General features: G+C 40.6%; 1 long non-coding RNA gene across 1 annotated transcript in view; it reads right to left on the reverse strand.

Annotated features, from left to right (window-relative positions):
- Positions 1-4,044: 4,044 nt before the first annotated feature.
- LOC138361055 (uncharacterized) overlaps positions 4,045-8,749 on the reverse strand; it is a 9,410-nt gene continuing 4,705 nt past the window's right edge. Inside the window, exon 3 of the long non-coding RNA XR_011226768.1 lies at positions 4,045-4,344. This is a non-coding gene — a long non-coding RNA (uncharacterized lncRNA). The remainder of the gene's footprint in view (positions 4,345-8,749) is intronic.

The following is an 8,749-nucleotide window of genomic DNA, read 5'->3' on the forward strand; positions in this document are numbered from 1 at the left end:
TACACTATGTTTGCATCCCATCCTCAAAATAAAGAGCTTATCAATTCCATGTCGCAATATAAATGTTCTTAACACAATTCACAATGGAGTATGCTTAGACTGAGTAAAAACTTCCCTCATCCAATGTTTAATGGAGTAAAATTTGTTGAATCATTAATGCCTCATTAAATCTTATGCAGCGCAAAGATTTAAAGACTTCCAATACAAAGTTCAAAATACACTGAATACAACACCATGAAAAGTGGATGAATTGCAATCGGTGAGGTATGCACATGTAAGCTGCAAAGCTGAAGTACTGTGCTTTATTAAAAGAATTTTTTTAGGAGGGATATTCCTGCGCGGGCCCTAAGCCTCTGGTTGGCTTACTAAGTGTTCTTTATATGTTCAGAGCAGGGTGCTTATTGGGCGACGATTTGAAACTCATTTGAACGATGTAACTACATCACCTTAACGTATTCGATATATATAGGGTAGACTCGGTGTCGCTGTCATTTTCCGCACGGGTATCCTGCTGTCTGAGAGAACCATGCGAGGTAGCCTTCTGACAGATACTGGCGTATTGGCAACATTTGTTTCGTTGTGGTAAACTTTGGTGGGAATCTCAATTCAAACATAAACTATATTATACACTATGTTTGCATCCCATCCTGGCCGAACATTTGCAACTCAAATGAACGATGTAATGACATCACCTTAACGTATTCGATACATATAGGGTAGACTTGGTGTTTTTTGCCCATTCCTCATGTGTAATCTGCTGTTTTTAGAGAACCATGCGAAGGAGCCTACAGACGAGTATTGAGGAATTGTCAACATAGTGTCTCGTTGTTGCCAGAGAAAAGGAGCAAATGTTTCCCATTATTTTGTTTTTAGGCTCCAGTCTTTTCCCTCAATGCAAGGTGCTAGTTCTCGTTTCCGGTGCGATCGCGATCATGTGCTCACTGCACTTAGATGTGCTTATTCTGGAGGAAATCGAGCCGAAAAATTTACCTTTCTCCAGAAATCGAATGTGGTACATCACACTTTTTCGTAATATGTTCTGAGCAGGGTGCTTACTGGCCGAACATTTGAAACTCAAATGAAAGATTTAATGACATGACCTTAACGTAATCGATACATATAGGGTAGACTCATATAGGTGTTTTTTGCACATTCCTCATGGGTAATCTGCTGTTTTAGAGAACCATGCGAAGGAGCCTACAGACGAGTATTGACGAATTGTCGACATAGTGTCTCGTTGTTTCGAGAGAAAAGGAGCAAATGTTTCAATTTTCGTTTTTTGGCTCCAGTATTTTCCCTTAATGCAAGGTGTTTGTTCTCGGTTACGGTGCATTCGCGATCATGTGCTCACCTCACTTAGATGTGCATATTCTGGAGAAAATCGAGCCGAAAAATTTACCTTTCTGCAGAAATCGGGTGTGGTACATCAGACTTTTTCTTTATATGTTCAGAGCAGGGTGCTTATTGGGCGACCATTTGAAACTAATTTGAACGATGTAACGACATCACCTTAACGTATTAGATATATATAGGGTAGACTCGGTGTCGCTGTCATTTTCCGCACGGGTAACCTGCTGTCTGAGAGAACCATGCGAGGGAGCCTTCTGACGGACCCAAACCACTCATATACATGTCCAACCCACGCTTGAAACAATCCGAGGGACCCCACCTCCACCACGTTACGCGGTAATTGGTTCCACAAATCAACAACCCTGTTACCAAACCAGTATTTACCCAGTCTTTCCTAAATCTAAACTTATCCAATTTATTACCCATTGTTTTGTGTTCTGTCATGTGTTGATACTTTTAATACCCTACTAATATCCCCTTTGTTATGTCCATTCATCCACTTGTAAACCTCTATCATATCACCCCTAACTCTTCGCTTTTCCAGTGAATGCAATTTAAGCTTTGTTAATCTTTCTTCATATAAAAGATTTTCTATTTTGGGGAATTAACTTAGTCACCCTACTCTAGACACGTTCAAGTGAATTTATATTCATTCTATAATATGGCGACCAAAACTGAACTGCATAATGTAAATGGGGCCTAACCAGAGCAAGATATAGCTGAAGAACCACACCAGGTGTCTTGTTACTAACACTTCGATTAATAAATCCCAGTGTCCTATTTGCCTTATTACGAGCATTCATGCATTGATCCTTTTGTTTTAAATTCTTACTAATCATAACTCCCAGATCCCTTTCACAATCCGACTTCGCAATCTCAACACCATCTAGCTCGTATCTTGTAACTATCATCATTACCTAGTCTCAAAACTTTACATTTATCAGCATTAAACTGCATCTGTCAATCTTTTGACCATTTCAAAACCCTATTTAGATCAACTTGAAGTGATAGTGAGTCTCTTCCGTGTTAATTTCCCTGCCTATTTTTGTATCATCTGCAAATTTGCAAATGTTGCTACTCAGCATAAGAACACAAGAACACAAGAACAAAGGCAACTGCAGAAGGCCCACCGGCCCATACGAGTCAGCTCCTACCTACAACCACCCAATTAATTTGCCAGTTCCTTTACGACTTGGGACTTAAATCCATTTACACTTTGGGCTTCTGAGTCTTTTAGTTTGTCAATGCTCTTCCTGATTGTGTCGCGTGTATTGGTATTTCTCTTAATTCATTCTCCTTACCTCCGACAAACATTTGTGTTGGTGATGGGATGTCATTCAAGCTTTCTAGTGTGAACACTGATGTTAGGTATTCATTGAGAGTGTTTGCCGCCCTTTTATGATACAACTTAAAATTGTTAGTCTCATCTTTTATGGGTCCTACGGAGTCAGTTCTTTGTTTGGGTTTTACTTCGTATATACTTGCCCGAAACGCTATGCGTATTAGTGGCTTTAGGTATTGTATTTTAAATTTTAAAATTTTGCCCCGAGGTGCGAGTTTATTGGGAGTACTTAGCTGTATCATTAGCAAGGTAATTAACTATAGTTTGCTGTCCTCCGTCCTTTAACAATCCATTGACCCCTCCCCTAACCTGCCTATTTTGTGCAATAGTCGGTTTAGGATGATCCTTTCAAGCATCTTCCAAGTGCATTACATGAGACTGATAGGTCTATAATTGCCAGGGTCACTGGGTTTCGGTATTGGGACCATTATTGCATGTTTCCATTGTGTGGGCAACACTCCACATAGGAATGACTTGTTAAACAGGTGGAGTAGTGGATTGCCAGACACTTCACACAGTGCATTGAGTATGTCGTAGGTGACGCCATCTTCACCAGGTGCTGTACTTTTACCCTTTTCATAGCCCCCTTTACTTCCTTGGCTGTAATTGGTTCCCATACTCGTCATCAATAGATTGTGCTCTTGTTATCCTAATCCTTCTGTCATTATGTCGGAGGAGCTGTTCCCTGCTTACTTCTGCAGGGAGGGAGGAGGATGATGCTGCATCACTCCACTTGTGAATTAGTTCTTCAGCCTTACCCTGGGGGTCGTTGTGAGCCGCAGGCCGGGCTCTTGCTCCCCTTAGCTACCTTAATTTTTGCCCACACTTGTCTTGCAGACGTTTCTCTTCCAATAGAGCTAGTGAACTCTAGTCATTGTCTTTCCCTTTGTAACTCATCTGCAATGTATGTACCTTACCTGACTAAAAAATCTAATCTAAATCTATATCTAATCTATATGCTTAGATATATGCAAATGAGAGAGTAATAGAGCGAAACCTTTAAAATACTGAACAATTTGGAGGATATTGATTCATACAATTTCTTCAAAAGGTCAGATGTAACACGAACAAGGAGCAAAGGTTTCAAGCTCAACAAGCCACAGTGTAGGAGTGACAACAAATGCTTTTTAACCATACGATTATGATCATGGCAATAAGGTTTCTAAAACAGTAGGCATTCTTCCAAAGCCAGACACTGTACTATGTTCCTCGCCCTAACCTAGTCACTCAGTATTATTCACTCATTTATCTATGTCTTGTCTATTTATGTCTTAAAGGTTACAAGACGTACATTAGTCAATACAATTGGTGCTTAAAATGTTAAGGATCTCTTGTGAAACACGGGTATTAATAAAAATTTTATTATGTAAAATAAATAAAAAAGGCCCAAGGGCCATGAAGTAACAAGAATGCAAGGCCGGCACAAGCTGGCGTAAGTAGAGAAGACGGAAGATTCTTCATATTAAAAGACCCTGCTTCTCCAAGATGGCAGTCACACCCTGCTTGCCCTGGACAATCACCATATGGAGAAGGACTGTTTACTGTGAAGGGAAGTCCACAAATGCAATGCCAGCATGAGTCAGTCTTGAAGGGTAAACGATGATGGCACCCTCACAGTAACACAAAAGCCGAGCAAGCCCAGTGAGGAAGACCTGTTGATGGGAAGGAGGAGAATCATTAGTCACAACAAAATCCACATAGAAACAAAGGAGAGAAAAAAAATAAAGTGGATGTCTTCTTTTTGTATAGACATAATAAATATTGCCATTTGGCTATGTTTTATATGATATATAATAGAATACAGCATAAAACAAAATAAGAGGGGTGGTAGGAGAAGAAAAGATTAGTGTCAGTGAGAATCCACAAGGTCTTCTCTGAATACTCTTTATTTTCTTCAAGGCTGTGGGTCCCTACAATTGCACCAGAGGTGGTACACACCACTATTATTATTTAAACAGGTGAGTACACACATGGTGTTAGCAAACTTAGCCTCCAAACACACACACACACATGGTATCAGCAAACTTAGCCTCCAAACACACACACATGGTATCAGCAAGCTTAGCCTCCAAACACACACACACATGGTATCAGCAAGCTTAGCCTCCAAATACACACATGGTATCAGCAAGCTTAGCCTCTAAACACACACACACAAATGGTATCAGCAAGCTTAGCCTCCAAATACACACACACACATAGTATCAGCAAGCTTAGCCTCTAAACACACACACACACACACACACACACACACACACACACACATGGTATCAGCAAGCTTAGCCTCCAAACACACACACACATGGTATCAGCAACTTAGCCTCCAACACACACACACACATGGTATCAGCAAGCTTAGCCTCTAAACACACACACACACACACACACACATGGTATCATCAAGCTTAGCCTCTAAACACACACACACACACACACACGGTATCAGCAAGCTTAGCCTCCAAACACACACACACACACAACACATGGTATCAGCAAGCTTAGCCTCCAAATACACACATGGTATCAGCAAGCTTAGCCTCTAAACACACACACACAAATGGTATCAGCAAGCTTAGCCTCCAAATACACACACACACATGGTATCAGCAAGCTTAGCCTCTAACACACACACACACACACACATGGTATCAGCAAGCTTAGCCTCCAAACACACACACACACACATGGTATCAGCAAACTTAGCCTCCAAACACACACACACACATGGTATCAGCAAGCTTAGCCTCTAAACACACACACACACACACACACACGGTATCAGCAAACTTAGCCTCCAAACACACACACACATGGTATCAGCAAGCTTAGGCCTCCAAACACACACACACACATGGTATCAGCAAGCTTAGCCTCCAAACACACACACACACACACACACATACATGGTATCAGCAAACTTTGCCTCCAAACACACACACACACACATGGTATCAGCAAACTTAGCCTCCAAACACACACACACACATGGTATCAGCAAGCTTAGCCTCTAAACACGCACACACACACACACACACATGGTATCAGCAAGCTTAGCCTCCAAATACACACATGGTATCATCAAGCTTAGCCTCTAAACACACACATACACACACACACGGTATCAGCAAGCTTAGCCTCCAAACACACACACACACACACACATGGTATCAGCAAGCTTAGCCTCCAAACACACACACACACACATGGTATCAGCAAGCTTAGCCTCCAAACACACACACACACACACATACATGGTATCAGCAAGCTTAGCCTCCAAACACACACACACACATGGTATCAGCAAGCTTAGCCTCCAAACACACACACACACACACAGTCACCATGGTATCAGCAAGCTTAGCCTCCAAACACACACACACACACATAACATGGTATCAGCAAGCTTAGCCTTCAAACACACACACACAGAAAATGGGGACATTGAAACAGTTGATAAACTTGATTTCAAGAGAGAGAGGTCACTATGGGGAACTTCAAATTTTTTTTAATAAGTAATTACGCAGACTTGTTGCTAGACAGGGAAGTAAATTAAATGTATGCCAAATTTTGCAAAATATACAATGAAGGCACACAAACATTCATACAAAACAGAGATGCAGGGCCAGAAAACAGGATTGGTTCAACAGAAATTGAGAGAGGGCCACAGACCAAAAGACACAAAAATGGAATGAAAGACATTGAAAAACTACAAGCAGATGTCAACAAAGTTTTCGATTGGGCAGCAGAAAATAACATGATGTTTAACAGTGATAAATTTCAGGTATGGCTAAAATGAGGATCTGAAACATAATACAGGGTACAAAACACAATCGAATCTTCCCATAGTAGAAAAACAGCATGTCAAGGATTTGGGAATAATGATGTCCGACGATCTAATGTTTAGGGAGCATAACCAAGCAATATTGCGTCGGCCAGAAAAAAGATCGGATGGATTATGAGAACTTTCAAATCCAGGGATCCCATCACAATGGTTGTACTCTTCAAGTCACTTATGTTGTCCGTCTCGAGTACTGCTCAGTATTCACTTTCCCCTTCAGAGCACGGTTGCACGGTTGTTCCTGCCGGAACAACCGTGGACATCTTCAGGAGAAAACTGAACTGTTTCTAAGAGAAGTTCCGGATCAGCCGGGATGTTGTGGGTATGTGGCCCTGCGGGCCGCTCCAAGCAACAGCCTGGTGGACCAAACTCTCACAAGTCGAGCCTGGCCTCGGGCCGGGCTTGGGGAGTAGAAGAGCAGAACCCCATCAAGCAGGTATCAAATAGAAAGAAGCCAAACCCCCAATCATACCAGCGATACAAAGATGCGAGAAACAACTATACAGCAGTAAGGGAAGAGGCAGAAAGAAATTTTAAAAAGGGATAATGGATAAATGTAAAACAGAACTGGGCCTATTCTACAAATTCATAAACAACAAATTGCAGGTAAAGGATAATATCCAGAGGTTGAAAATAGGAAACAGATTCACAGAAAATGATAATGCCAATGTGTGAAACATTAAACCAAAAGTTCCAAAGTGTGTTTATACAAAATGAAATCTTAAGAGAACCAGACACAATAAGAATTTCTGAGAACATCATAGAGCGTATAGAGGTGTCTAGAGATGAAGTGGAAAATATGCTAAAGGAGCTAAGTAAGAACAAAGCAGTTGGTCCAGATGGAGTTTCACCATGGGTTCTGAGAGAATGTGCATCTGAGCTCAGCCTTCCACTTCACCTGATCTTTCAGGCATCCCTGTGTATAGGAGTCATAGCAAACATGTGGAAAAAGGCTAACATAGTTCCAATCTACAAAAGTGGCAACAGGGAAGACCCCACCTCTCTCAGTTAAAGACCTGAATCATTTACAAGTGTAACAGTGAAAGGATTGAAAAAAAAAAAATAATAAAAACTAAATGGGTAGAACACCTGGAGAGAAATTATATAATATCACACAGACAGTATTGTTTTCGATCTGGAAGATCCTGTGTATCGAATTTACTCAGTTTCTATGATTGAGCCACAGAGATTTTAAAGAAAAAGGTAGTTGGGTTGACTGCATCTATCTAGACGTAAAAAAGGCTTTCGACAGAGTTCCACATAAGAGGTTGTTCTGGAAACTAGAAAATTTTGGATGGGTGACAGGTAAGCTTCTAACATGGATGAAAAATTTTCTGACTGATAGAAAAATGAGGGCAGTAATCAGAGGCAATCGGACTGGAGAAGTGTCACAAGTGGAGTACCACAGTACATGCACCAGAAATGTTCATTGTCTACATAAATGATCTACCAGTAGGAATACAGAATTATATAAACATGTTTGCTGATGATGCTAAGATAATGGGATGGATAAGAAATTTAGATGATTGTCATGCCTTCAAGAAGACCAGGACAAAATAAGTATATGGAGCACCACTTGGCAAATGAAATTTAATGTGAATAAATGCCATGTTATGGAATGTGGAATAGAACATAGATCCCACACAACCTACAAATTATGTGAGAAATCTTTATATAATTCTGATAAAAGAAAGAGGTCTAGGGTTGATTCTAGATAGAAAACTATCACTTGAGGCCCACATAAAGAACGTTGTGTGAGAAGCCTATGCCACGCTTTTCTAACTTCAGAATTTTGTTTAAATACATGGATGGCGAAATACTAAAGAAATTGTTCACGAGTTTTGTTCGGCCAAGGCTAGAATATGCAGCGGTTGTTTGGGTGCCCATACTTAAGAAGCACATCAACAAAACTGGAAAAGGTGCAAAGACATGCTACTATGTGGCTCCCAGAACTAAGGGCAAGAGCTATGTGGAGAGGTCAGAGGCATTAAATATGCCAAAACTAGAAGACAACAAAAAGAGGTGATAAAATCACTATGTACAAAATAGTAACAGGAATTGATAAAATCGATAGGGAAGATTTCCCGAGACCTGGAACTTCAAGAACAAAAAGTCATAGATTTAAACTAACTAAACAAAGATGCCAAAGAAATATAACAAAAATTTCCTTTCGCATACAGAGTGGTACACGGTTGGAACAAGTTAAGTGAGAAGGTGGT

This window comes from Procambarus clarkii, unplaced genomic scaffold (assembly GCF_040958095.1).
Source record: "Procambarus clarkii isolate CNS0578487 unplaced genomic scaffold, FALCON_Pclarkii_2.0 HiC_scaffold_157, whole genome shotgun sequence".
NCBI lineage: Eukaryota > Metazoa > Arthropoda > Malacostraca > Decapoda > Cambaridae > Procambarus > Procambarus clarkii.